This window comes from Haplochromis burtoni, unplaced genomic scaffold, assembly GCF_018398535.1.
Source record: "Haplochromis burtoni strain Fernald_Lab_line unplaced genomic scaffold, NCSU_Asbu1 Contig_114, whole genome shotgun sequence".
Taxonomy (NCBI): domain Eukaryota; kingdom Metazoa; phylum Chordata; class Actinopteri; order Cichliformes; family Cichlidae; genus Haplochromis; species Haplochromis burtoni.
This window is the reverse complement of record NW_024582475.1, coordinates 1,192,232-1,206,624: the sequence shown is the minus strand read 5'-3', so window position 1 is coordinate 1,206,624 and position 14,393 is coordinate 1,192,232. Positions and strand designations below refer to the sequence as shown.

Genomic DNA, 14,393 nt, shown 5'->3' with positions numbered 1-14,393 from the left:
ATGTTATAAAGACACTCACTGACAGTATGACCCATGCAAACTTGGCTTTTATGGTATAGAAAGGATGCTGAAGTGTGCTTTAAAGTACCGCGTATATTTCAAATATTTGACATTTTTCTTTTATTTTCTGGGGTAATTATATTTCTGGGCCCCAAAAAAGAAAAAAGAAAAAAAAGCTGTGTGCAAAGAGTTATTACAATAGGTTAAAAAAGTGGCACAGTTATATATCAAACACAAGCTCATTATGTCCTGATGTAATGAGTTTCTGATTAAATTTCATCTCACAAAACATATACAGGAAAGTTTTGCCTTATTCCTAAGACTATCAAATCAGTAAAAAAGAGAGATACCCTGATTTTGTAATACAAAGATAAATACATATAAGTGTACATACAGCAAACATGTCCACTTTCTAGTGTGTGTTGTATAATCCCTGTTGATCGTGTAAAACCTGTCCTCACTTCCCATTAAGTGTCATGTGAGGGGTAAAGAAAACATGCTACACATTTGACTTTTCGCGTGCCAACTGCCTCAGATCAGGCTCAATGTACCTTCAGTTGTTTTACTTGATAATTTGTAAATGTCTCATGTGACTAATCTCATCACTTAAGCCAGATGGCATGAGGCCAGCAGCGGTAAAGAAGGTTAGGGTGAAACTGCTTCCACATGTGATTTTCTGGAAGGAGACACCACTTAAAGAAGAAGAGAGGTTTCACTTTGAAGACTTCAGCTGTGGAAGTCGCTCTTTCTTCCTAAACGTGCTTACTACCCCCAGCAAGGAAACCCAAACATTTTCATGCACGGAAGAAGAGTTCTGCAGAAACCTGTGGGTTTAAAACACTAAACAAAGCCAACCTGCCTCTCCTTCCTCTTGTGTCTGCCTTTTCGTGTTTTTGTTGCCGTTTCTGTGTAATATTCGGCGGCCTGCACAAACAAGGCGATAAAACTTGAGTGTTTGTGAGTCTCCAAACAGCCAGTGTTTTCCCCGGTTGCCCAGGCAATAGACTACACCCTCACCTGAGACCTTTTTGCTGCAGGTGTGTTCAGTCTCTCAGCACTGCAGAGGAGGGCAAACACAGTCGGCTGATGCACACAGTTGGATACAAAATAATTAAATAAAGAGCTCTAGATTACGTATGTAGAAGGAGATAACGTGTACCTGTTCTGAGGTTTTGTTTCTCTGGCCGAAGTTCAGGCCAGGAAATGGTCTTAAGTGGTTTTGTACCAGCAGGTCATGTTAGGACATGTTCCCTGTGTGCTTTGCTTGCACATGAGAAGCACCTTGAGCTCCGCACCAGTTAAAAAAATGCAAGTTTAAAAGATGTTGACATTGGTTTGTTATTTCTTTTTAAAAAAATACTTTTTGGTAGGAAATGAACAATTCTTGCAAAGCTGAATTGATATTTTCCTTGTTCTATTCTGCCTCACTTGGTGCGGTGTATTAGAAGCAGTTAATACCGTTACTACTCTTTCCACTAATTCCTACTTGTAGTTACACTCCCCGCTGATCTGAAGAAGCGCAGACGTGCTCTCGGTCGTCGTAAAAAAACAACAACCATAATCTGGTTAAAGTCTGAAGTGAATTTTGTACTAATATGTGGAATTACAATAAAATTAAATCTAATCATCCAACCCTGTGGTATTTGGCCCCTCTGTTCTCTGTTGTCAGCATAAAATGTATTTTAGGGAAGTAGTCGGGGAGGAGGCGTGGCACACTTATAGGTCTGCTTGTGGCTAACAGCTTCACTAGCAAACGCCCAGTCATCTGCTGCTGTGCACATGTAGCTAAGGGCACTCTGCTAGAGTAAAACTGTCTTCAGCTTTAATGTATAGCTAATGTGCATATCTCTATTGTGCTAGTCTGAGATCACACTGGTATAAAGAATTTCCGTGGTTGACCTGGGGCCCACACAGAGGTTAACAAGGAATCCATATGCAGCAGCGGGGCTGTAAAACAGCAGCTCTCTTAACCTGCAGGAAGTTACTCCAACCACTGACTTTATTTCACAATCTGTCAAACTGAAGTGGCTCCTTCCTTTGATCAGAGGTGTTTCATAAACCTCCATGTTTGCGACGTGACTGCATATCTGCGCTTTCCCATGGTGCATCGAAACAGCTCTTTCTCACTGAAAGAGCGGGTGTTTTGCGTCTTGGGCTCAGCTGCATAAACTTCCAGAACCAGCTCATCGGCCAACATCCAAACAACCAGATGTGGGATTCACGCTAAAAAAAAGAAACCCTGTATTTTCTCACATTTCCCCTGACCTTTTGAATGACTGACATGGTCGGGATCAAAGAAGATCTGACTGCCCTACAATAACATTCTAGGGATGCAAGATGGGAACAGACAGCCAGACAGACAGAAAAAGAGCACAACTGCTGATCATCACTTTTGCACCAGGAACTGAAGCCACATGAGGCAGCTGTCTTTGCGTCAGACTACGACCACAGCTTAATAGACGTAGATGAGTTTCAGAATCGCACAAAAACAAGCAAAATCAAAGCTCGCTGCCTTTTTTGTTTGATTACCTTGTCAACCAAACAGCTGCTGCGAGCATTGCTGAACATCACACGCCGAGCACGGTCACTGTTTACAGTGCTCCATCTGAGCCACAGGCTGCTGTTAACGCCAGTGCAACTTTCTGTAATCCGCAGAAATGCTTCTATTGTTGGATCATGCATAAACACTATTGTTTGGCATGAGAAAACCATGAGCTCTGACTATGTTTTTCCAATCTCAGCGGGCTAAACATTAAGATCTAGAACAGTGAGACCATTTATGTAAGGGACACTTATGGATGTTGATTAGGGCGATGAAAAATGATTTAAAAATTCAGAATAAACAGCAGTAAATAAAGCTTATCTTTCATGGCTCTAAACCAACAGTAGATTGCTAATCAACATAACCACACATTAATGTGGTTTCAGGCAATGCTTGAATAGTAATTTAAAAGTTGAAATCTGCATATGTAACCACCTCTTTTGCAATAAACATTTTATTTCTGGCTTGAGGGCCTTACTTTTGGTTTTTTGGGCTTGATTGATAATTTCTACCTTCAAGTGTGATGCAAGAAGGAATAAAACTGTCAGAAAACGAAAGAGATAAATGTTCACATTACGGGTTTCCTGGCATTTAGATTTTAGTGTTTTAAAGTCGTGATTTAAAATGTAGATTCTGCCACTAAATGAGGAGCTAAGGGTGAAAGTTCATCTTGTCAAAATCCCAACATAAGTTATTTACAGAAGTGTTAGGCAAAAATAGGTTTGGGATACGGTTTTAGGCTATGCGGTCTTAACGTTTTGGTGACTGATCAGAGTCAGGAACACATTTAGTTAGTGTCCATTCAGAGAATGGTGAGTTTTGACTGTTTGTTTGTTTTTTAAAACTGTTAAAGAAGTGCAGTGCCTTTGTTTCATTTCCACTCTGGAGTTGTTGCACTTGCAGGCCACACTAAATGTTACCAAGGACTGCTAATGACCCATGAACCACACTTTGAGAACTGTGATTTTTAGACAAATTATCACCATCAATCTCATGATTCAGGTGGCTGCGGCTTATCACACAGTAAGAAGAGTCGGTGACTTCACCTCTTTGCATATCAGAGAAGTTAGAACACTTCGTTGCACATAAATAGATGAGTATTGTTCTTGGATAAAAATCTTAGATATATAAATCCTCGAGCATTAAAAGATTAATCCATCATCTTGACCAGACTCTACTATGAGTCTCTTGGAAGACCACATGACAGGCCATTACATTTACTAAATAGAATTACATTATTTTATTCATGCCATAAATGACAACACACAGCTCTATAAATGTGACAAACACTTGTTTGTTAAAATAATCTCCATTGTTATCTGTTAGAAGACAAAGAGTGAGAGAAATTCTCCCCTGCTCGCTGACTGTTCAGGTTGCATTACAGACCATAAAAAGTCCAAGTCAAAGCAAGTCGACAAGCACCTGTCTAATCCTGCTGATCATAGCAGCATTGTCATTATCTATGGGCCCGAGCCTATGACTGTAATTAGAGCTGCCTTGGATGATCTGAAACACAGATGGTGGTGGGAGGCTAAGCAAATAGCACTAAGGTAATCAGTCGGGGTTGTGGGAGCAGACAAATCTTTAAAGACCTGAAGTGAGAGCCTAAACACTCATTCAGTCGTGTCAGGACTAGCCGGCAGAGCTTTTCATTTTGGAGACATGTTTTCAAGAAGGCCTCCGCAGATTTGTTGGACGCTGCCTGATGATCCTCGTATGAAATTCAGGAAAGTGAAGTGCAGTTAATCAAATGAAACCGCTGATGACTAAATGGCATGAAGTCATGTCCTTGTGGTGTTCATTAACCTCTTCAACCTCACCACGCATATGTTGTGCATCTAGTCACCATTCAAAGCCAAAGGAATTTTAGTTGGACCCCAAAGTTATTCCTGGTTTTGAATGCAAGCGCAAGTTCTGCTGACGCCCATCCAGTACGTTTCACGCAAGCCTCTTAATCTCTATAATTTCGCTGTCTTGGAAAAACGAAATTATTTCACTTATGGCAAACAAGCCGTTTTAATCACACTGGATCTGAAAGAATACAGACACCCAGTGCAGCAAAGCACGTACCTTCATGATCTGGCATGAATGAACTAAACTCACTATTAAAGAATGTATGATTTCCCAAGCTCTCGACACTTGAAATTTTTTTTCAAGCATTGTTTATTTTTAACTTTGAAAACAGCAGATGATGAGTTTCTCCTGCTTTCCATAGTCAGGCTTAAAAATCAACTCATTATGCATGACAAACTGTCAAAGTTGGGTTGTCTGAATAAACTTACGGGGACATACGATCCAGCGCCAAGCTACAGAAGATGGGAATAAGAGTCTCGTACTATTTTCTATGCCTTTTTGCATAGCTTGTCCCTCTACTGCTTCATGCATCAGCGTTATTTCCGTTTCTGGGGGAACATTTTATTTGGCATCAACCTGAGCTGAAAGCCTCAGCTGCAGATGTTGTGGATGCAGGTGTGGAGGTACTATGCAGTCTCAGTATGGACTGAATACAGGAGAGAAAAAATGACTGGAAGAAGGCACTCGCCTGTCACGTTTCTTTTTCTTTTACCAGCAATGAGTAAAAATCCCCATTTTTTCCCAAAGACAGTACTTCCAGTGTGCCTTTGAGCTACCGATGCTGTTTTACTGTTGCTGACCTACATACAACTTGCCATGTCAGCCCCCCCCCCCAAAAAAAAAAAAAAAATCAGCCTGAGCTAGATCCTCCAGACAGGAGACTCCCAGTGAACATAGCAACAGAAACTCTCCTCCCATCTCTCTCCCCACCCTCCCTGCCTCCCACTGGAGCGATGCGGGCCAGGCTCTGTAGCTACAGCCTCACTTGGCTTCAGGATTGGGGGAAGGGGAGTGAGTTAACATATGGCTTATTGTGCATTGTAGGCTATGGCTTTCAGCTCGTCAACACTGGCACGAGCTGGAAAATTGCACTTGTGTTCAGCAGCTGAATCTTTTCTTCTTCTTTTTTTCTCGCGATATTTGTTTGGTGAAATACCCACTCAGAATGCCATAAACCCAGCCGCTTTGTCACCAAAACTCCCTATAATGTGCAGAGTTATTGTCTCCCAGACTCGTCTATCATCACCTTAATAGCCACGTGTGTAACACTTAAAAATGGTAATCACCTCGGCTGTAACACCCGCAGACAGCTGCTGGAGAACGATGACTACCTGTTTTATAACCATGTTTGCTTTGGACGAGAGTGTGGTGCTGGCATAATTTGTGGTTCAGTTGCGTGTCAAGCAAAGCGGTCGGCCACAGTTTGGTGACGCAAGGGGAACTATTAATATCTCGGGAACGGGATGTTCTCGCATCGGCATCGGGGTCATTCGAGGATAAACAACGTGTTGACGGTGTGGTTGTGGGGAGTGCGACAGAGCGATCGTCTGAGAGTTTTAAAGGGGGACACGCCGAAGTTTCCCTCTTTCCTTTTCTTTGTCCCTTGCACCGGGCGCATGCCCGCGGTCAAGCTGGTTCACGCTCCGTGCCGGGGTTGTGCACTTCAGTCCGTGTTGAGCCTCGCCCACTTGTGAACCCGCTGACTTCTGAGCGCACTCTGGTCGAAGTGGTGGAAACAGTCATGTGATGTAACAGTGCCTCTTTGGAAGTCGTATGTTTTGAAATTCTGCCTCGCTGTGTTTTTTTGTTTTCACTTTGAACTTTCTCTGCGCCAAATGGAATATAAAAGGGAGGCTTATGTGCGCATTCCGTCCAGATTACAGGCCCGCAAAGCATCATAACGGCGCACGACTGTAAACAAAAGTTTGGTATTGCAATTAAAATGGAAACCTGCATTAGTTATAGGCAAGATGGATTATTGTCATGTAGTGCACAAGTCGGGGGGGGGCTTGCACCAGCAACTGGTTGTTTATCATTATTATAAGAATACATTTTTTTATTTTATTTATTTATTGGCTTTTACAAATGAATTATTTTGAGATAAGCAGTCAAATATAAAGTCAGAAAGACCAAATTTTAATATGAGGGAGATGTCCGAGACACAACAGGAAGAGTTTTCTTACCGTGTCAGCACTTATTGGGAAGTTTTCTACACAGAGTCGGTTCATCAGCGACTACCTCCAGAATTTGGGTGTTGAGAGGATGGAATGGCGTGCCTGCAGTCCTGATCTCAACCCCACTGAAACCTTGTTGGATCAGCTCGGAAGTGCCAGAGTGACCAACACAACCATGGTGGCTAGGTTAATCTTGGTTGAAGATGCCATCCCACAGCAATGTGTAACCAAACTGGTGACCAGCATGAGGAGGATGTGCCAGGCTCTTGTGGCTGTGTATTAGTCTTCCTCATGCTACTGAGGCCTCTGTTTGTTAAATTAATAAACTGTTCAATTACCAGCACGTCTTGTTTCTTCAGACTTAAATCCCCCAGTCCAATAAACAACACTAAACAAGAGTCAATAGCAGAATTAGCAGCTTGACATTGGCAGAGAAAATTTGTCAAGTTTCTCAACTCTGCTGCTCAACCCACAAATGCGTTTCTGGATTCCTCACAAATATGGCAATATTTAAGGGGACATAAACAGGCTTTCCAATTGTATAACATTTATTGCCGTAAGTGTATTTTGTAAGTTTTTATACAACTTTCAGTTCTGTTTTCCACATAGATTTTTATTGATCTTTGATTTTTGTAACCGTTGAGTAGATAAAACAAGTTCAAAGACATAAGCTCTGGGAAATGATAGTGAGATCTGTCATTATGTTCTGAGATTCTTTCCAAATGGTAATTTCATTCTAATGTTTTATTTCAGCTTACAGTCCATATAAAGAGAAGTGACAGAAAAAAAACATCATGACCTTTATTAGGCTACCACAAGCCATGAAAAGAGCTCCAGTGCAGCGTGGCACTGTTTCTCTTATTGTCTGAAACAATACTGGATATTCCCTCATTTATCATGTGGTAGAGAGTGCTGTCTTTCACTTCAGTCCAAAATCTCTCACAGGTGTCCAACTGTGTTACGATCATATGGCTACAAACACCACAGTAAACTGTTTATCATGCTAATCAACCCAATCAGTGACTCCTTGAGCCCTGTGGATGGGGAAGTGAATACTCCATCAGGATATAAATGTTCTTTCACTGGATACCAGTGATCAAAGTAACTGTACTGCAGTGATCCTCCCCTCTCAGTGAACCATGTAACCCTTATTGCTGGTATAAAGTATTTAGGCCTGCCCTCATCTCTGGATGTACACAACATGTTCACATCACTTGCTGATTGTAAGGTTGGTGGTTTGACCCTCACGTCCTCTAGTATATAAGTTTGAAGTGTCCGTGGGTCAGATGTTAAACCCCTCAGTCAGGGGCTGTACACAAAAACACTAAAACAAATAAGAACATGAAGTTCCAGAATAGCCAATAAAAATAATTAATAGTACACAATAAAATAAAAAAGTTTTTAAATAAATAAATAATAATAATTTAACAAACGGAATGCAGATTTAAACAAAAAAGTTTGCCCGATTGTGTCTTGTAATAAAAAGTGCTTAGTACTCACTTAGAGCATAAAAGCACTGTAAGTACCAGCCCACTGGCCATTACTGTAATATCCCTATATAATTATGGGTGCATTGTTCTTGCAGACGAGTCTTTTCACATCCTGCATAGACAGCCTCACTCACCTGAGGAAGAGCTACTCTTTAGCCTTGCCTTGCATGCACCAATGCAGCATCGCAGTCATCAAAGCTGCACTGCTGATGACAGTTGCCACAGATTTAAATGTAACTTGTAGCCATTTTTTCAAAGTGAAAACTTGTCAGACTGAGAACTCTGTCACTGAAGCTCCTGTAATTCATCCCAACAGTGAACCCTTTTTCACCATCATAAGAAACAGCAAGTTTTTTGGTTTGAGTTTAACTTAATACTATGCAGTGCACCAGCTTGGAAGCATGCTTGATTTGCTTCTACACTCATTTATTTATTTTTTTCCTCTAATTTTAATCTCGATCGGTGTCAGTAGAAAATGACTGTACTGCAATGACCTGTACATCTTGCACACACTCAAACACTGACCATTAATAATGGACTGCATGCCATTTAAGTGCCTCTGCTGAATGTCCCACCAAAAGAGACGGTCATCTCAAAAGCATCAGCGCAGTGAGCTAATGCAGGCCCCCTGCAGACTCACCGCCCAGATGAATAGTGCATTTCAGAGTGTTGTCCCCTCACCGGTGCCCGCGAGGCACATCCCTCTCCAGCCGTCACACCAATCAATGCATTTTGAATAGCACCAGCACTGACCAGCAAATGGGTGCAAAAACAAAACTGTGTCCGCTTCACATTGCTCTTTTGAGCTGTATTGTGTTGAGCAGACAAAGCCACCATGCCAAAGGAACAATGATGGCAGTGCATACTCATGGCTAAGCATGGGCCTAGGGTCAAGCGAGTGACGTACAAATCAGCTTGTGATTATGAACTCAAGTCTGCATGCAAGACAGTCGTCACTCTCACGTCAGAGCACTTGTCTACTGCTTTCAAATTACGCAACAGAAAAAATTATCATGTTCTGCCAGTGATGCTGGACAGCTCTCTGTTCTTTATAGTAGAGTGCCGGGGAGGCGGCACCGAGGCGGGGGAGGAAAGCAGGATTAACATAGTGGTAAAGAAGGTTGCCTCTTGTGTGGCTGAACATTGACGGCCTGGAGGCAAAAAGACAGAGGGAGGATGACAACCAAATGGGACTCCCATCTAAACAACACCTCCCACCCTTCTGAGAGCTCGCGCAGTGACCTCTTCTCAGCCTAAGCCCCCTTTCTGCAAAGTGCTAGGAAGGGAGTTGAGCACTGTTCTGGTCTTGTTGTTGTTGAAAAGCAGCACCTGAATGACGCTATCTATGAAAGCTGTCATGGGCAGCTTTTATGAGTTTGTTGTTTATGTGCACAAAGCCCTGTCTTTAGATAAGATTTCTCCACATGAACAGGTGTTTGCACGGGGCGTTTTGTGCACATGTGTAAACTGCACATTACAGTTTCTTTTGTATGAATAATTTGCAGTTACTGGTAGTAATATATAGAGCCTTTGCCTCTTATTATGACAATTAAACTATGCTCTTGCTAGGAGTTGGCTTAGCTTTGCGTGATGACTATGAATTCAACTGTGGGGGGAAAAGAGCTTAAATAGGGTCATTTGTGGGACTTGGCACATATCCTTGGATAGAGCCAGTGTCCAGGATTTATACTGCTTCTTTTTCTTCTTCTTTTGGTTTCTCCCTTTAGGGATCACCACAGTGGATAATCTGCCTCCATCTAACCCCTGTCTGTCACACCAACTCTCTGCTATGTCCTTCTTCACTACATTCATGAATCTTCTCTGTGGTCTTCATCTTTGTCTCCTACCTGGCAGTTCCATATTCAACAGCCTTTTGCCCAATGTATCCACTATCCCCTCTCCACATGTCCAAACCATCTCAGCATTGCCTTATCCCGTTAATATTGTTCATTCACTTTAACACCTTCAGCTTGGCCTTCTGTCTTTTTGTCAGTACCCCTCTCTCCAAACCATACCAAATGTCTCACTGCTACCTTGTAAACCATCCCTTTCACCCTCACTCTGTGCATGTTTCCACCTGTCTCCGTCTCATTCATACACACGTATTCTATCCTTCTTCTACTGTATATCATTCCTCTTCTGTCAGAGCATACCTCCACCTCTCCAGACAATCTTCCACCTGTTCCCTGCCCTCACTACATATCACATGTATCGTCTGCATACATCATAGTCCTGCTTGACCTCGTCTGTCAGCCTGTTCATCACCAATTCAAACAAGAATGGGCTCAGAGCCAATTATTGATGTAATCTTACCTCGAATCCTATCACACAGTTTACCACTGTCTCACTCTCTTCACACATGTCCTGCACCCCCCTCACATGCTTCTCTGCCACTCCTGACTCCTTCGCACAATACCGCAGGGTTTATGCTATGCTAAGCTAATCAGGAGCTTCCTAAAGCAAATATCTAGTTTGGACACAGGTGAGGTGTTCATTGTATTGGCTAACATTTGGCAATGAAGTTAAGAAATCATCTCTGCGTTACTGGTGAGCCTTTAATTTAGAAATGTGGCTTAACTTGTCAGACTTAAAGTTCAACACCCTGGAATAAATTAATCACCAAAGTACACTTTTTTGGATGTTGCCCAAGAGAGTGTATTCTGTATCTCATCTGTGAGAGATGCTACAAGTTACCTTAAAAAAAAAGGACACCCTGTTCTCAGAAAACATCAAGATTTTTGAATACCTAAGGAGGAGGGATGTGATCTTATATTTGTTCGTGTGCCAAGTGGTCATTTACCATTTATTGTTCCCAGTAGCGTTTGCTCAATCTGATGTTTGCACTTGTGTTCCTAATGGTAATGTTATGACAGTAAAGTGTTGATAAGGACCCAATAACTCTGTAACTTGTATATCCTGCTAGACAGCAGGAAGGCTGCACTTTGTTATGATAGCATGTAGTTTGGACTTGTTTACCCATCTCATCGACGCCTGGCTGACTCATTGGACCTGGTTTTATTACTGTACGCATACGTGCTTTACATAATCGGGTGTTCTTTTCTCTCCTCAGCAAAGGGAACAAAGATCAACATTTCACTTGTGCCCTGTCGAAACACAAGCGCAAGTGGTTGGCTGTTACAGAGAGGTTCACGTGGTGGGTGTACGCCCTGCTGACTCGCACGTGTTACACTTACATCTTTACTGTTTAACACCTGTGTGTCGTCTGTATGACTAATCCTCGTTTTTTTTCTACACAGGTAAAACCCAGCCTGTTTCTGTCGTCATTAGTCACGGGGCTGCTTGTCTGTCACAAAGGGCTTGGAGAACAACAAGAAGAGGGATATATTATAGTGCAGTGTCCACACTATAGCACCTTCAGCTCTCAACCAGTCTTTATTCATTCATTCAAACCAATATTTTTTATAAAATATATACTGTATAAATTATATATCGTGACTTAGTCTCTCATTTTTCCGAAACCACAATTGAAATCTTGATTTTTTTCTTAGGAGTCAATAAAAAAAAACTTGACATTACCAGAAATACTGGTTTGGCGATATCTCGGAACTATAACAGCCTTAAGTGTTTTACTGCTTCTTCTGTTCTGATAAGAGGCTCTTTCCATTTCAGGGACGTTTACCAAGCAGTTGGACTGCCCTTCGAAACTCACAGCTGGATTAAAGGAAAGAAAGGCAAAAGGTCTTAGTTAATAAATGACTGAGGTTTATGAGTAGCCAGCATTTTAATGATAAGCAACATAAGAGTGACTATTTTAACCAGACCCCCAGTTTAAGAACCACGTGGAATTTGATACTTTTGTAAGTTTTTCAAAGTCTTCAGAGGGCGGGGTCTTGCCTTGACATAACAGCCGAGCCAGAATGTTACAGTGTTCAGGCTGCACTGTGCTCGAAGAGGATATCTCCCATTGCAAACAAAAGTGAAGAGGCCAATCAAATTGCTGTTCCTGCCTGAGAACATTATCTCAGTGCCAGACAGTGTGCTGTTTGGACACAGTGCACTGGGGGTTGGTGCTGGGATTTGGGAACGTACAAAAGGTCTCTTGAATCATCACATTGCAGCAGCCACAGACAGAGATACTCCACTGTTCCCCTCTGAGTGAGATTGTGAAAGATATGATCACTTCCACAGCTGCTTGTCACCTTTGGAGGGGTTCCGTTGTTTGAGCTGCAGCTGATTTCCTCGCTGTCTCTTTTGGCTTTCGAGCACTTGACACCCAAATGGGTGTTGATAAACACATGCAGTTTCTACGCAGCTCTGGGAAATAACCCTGTGAAAGAGGAACTATCCCCTTTTGCTGCGCTCTCATTAGAAAAGATCGCCAAAGCACTACATGAAACACAAGAACACCACGTTTTTGTGGTGAAAGAATATGTAAAATAATACAGCCAGATGGCCTTCTGAATGCCACATTGCCGCGAACACTGGGAACTTTCTAGTGTGGGCTTTTGTGCACAATGCTGAAAGTGTGCATTCATTCTCACAGGAGAGCATCAGCTGCTGCAGGAAAGCAGGTCTAATCCTGTACTGGTGGAGTGCAACTTTACTCCTTTTCTTAAAAGAAAAAGAAGTTTTGTGTCCTTTGTCTGTTGCTCTTAAAGCATGCCACATAATATCCGACACATATTCTGGTACATTCAAAATCTGAGCTAAACAGATCCTTGAAACTTTTTTGATGAAACACTGGAGTTCATGTGGGTCCACAGGAGGTTAACAGGGACATTCAAGTGTGTCCTTGTGCTTATAATCAATAGCATTAGCTGGTTTGTTTTCTGCCAGGACTTTGTAGCTAGTGACATGATAGTTTCCAGCATGCCTGGATTTGATAACTGTTTATGGATTTATTTCCAGGTGTCTGGAAAAATGATCAGATTGATCCAGCTGTAAAGCTAACACCATTAAAATGTCCAACACTGACAAAAACTTTGTATCTTGACTCCCTTTTTTCCCACCATAATGGTGTCACTTGTCTCTTACTGGAGAATAAACCAAAGAAGACAGTGCCTGTGGGAGCTGGCTGGATTACAGTTGGCAGAGACTGAGAGTTGCTCAGAGAAAGGTTTTGAGGTAAATTGCTAGTTTGCTGAGAGAAACCACCATCTTCCAAAAAAAACAACAAAACAACAACAAAAAACACAAGCTGTTCATTAAAAGAAATACTGCACTATAAAATAGATTATAATCATAAAGCCTGTCAACTGCTGAAAGTCATTTTTGAGTCAACAAGTCAAGTCTGATGAAACTTTTGTTATCAAACCTGCAAGACTGAGAGGAGAATAGGACAGACGTTATCAGCAGGGTCGAGCAGGATGTAAACAACTTACTGCTAGTGTTGTTGTGCCACTCTTCTGTCTTTGAATGAAAGTTTAAAAAGCAGTTTTGAAAACAACTTATTTTCTCTGTCTAACATCAGCTGGTTAAACCAGTACTTTCTTCGCTGAACTCTCTGCCGATGCACTGTGCTGCTGGCCAGAGGCCCACTAGAGATAGTCATAAGAAGGGGAGTAAATAATATTAAAAACTCTTGCTGAATCTTGTTGCTTCGATTTGAGACTTTGTTCACATGACTTTTGCGCTTTTAGTTGATTGTTTTCGTTTTTGAGTTCAGATAATGTGTAACGGAGGAAATCGGTGCAATCACATTTTCAAATAGTCACCTCATCAGTTTTCTTCATGACAAAAATTGCACATTCAGAGCATAAAGGGGAAATTGCTCAAATGCTGTATTTCAACAGTTAGTTCTCATCAAATAAAGCTGCTTGTATTTGTGCCTTTGCAGAAAATCAGTTAAAAATGAATTAGCTAATAAGTAGGTCTTTTCCGTCTTACATCACTGAGAGGGAAGTATATTGGGGGTTTGGACTCTGGGTGCTCAACAACTAATTTCAAGTCCAGTTTGGAGAAGGGGAAATGTTAAAAAAAAAAAAAACAACAATAAATTAAATTTTAAACATTTACTTGCAAACCAACAGTATTCGGTAGATTTTTGACAAATATTGCAACAAGTGTCAGTCCTTCTGCATACAGGATGACTGACCCTGATGTACTGCACATCAAATCAATCTGTACAGCAGTGTCCCCAAAAATATACACAATATCCCAAAACAAGTGCCATGGATAGATTTTATTTGTGAATAAACTTCACAGAGAACCCAGGCAACAGGAAAAAAGACCTTTAATAATAGTTTATCTCAGGAAGTCCTGGCAGGTAGGTTGTTCCAGCAGCTGGAATTCTTCTTCTTCTTTACACTCAGGGTTTCTGGGTGTCATCTTCTGTGAATATAAGGGCTCTGTGAGCAGGGGAACTTTTTTAAT

General features: G+C 41.7%; 1 long non-coding RNA gene across 1 annotated transcript in view; it reads right to left on the bottom strand.

The window, feature by feature from the left end:
* Positions 1 to 14,236: 14,236 nt before the first annotated feature.
* The window catches only part of LOC121814988, a 748-nt gene continuing 591 nt past the window's right edge, over positions 14,237 to 14,393 (bottom strand). Inside the window, exon 2 of the long non-coding RNA XR_006054708.1 lies at positions 14,237 to 14,351. This is a non-coding gene — a long non-coding RNA (uncharacterized LOC121814988). The remainder of the gene's footprint in view (positions 14,352 to 14,393) is intronic.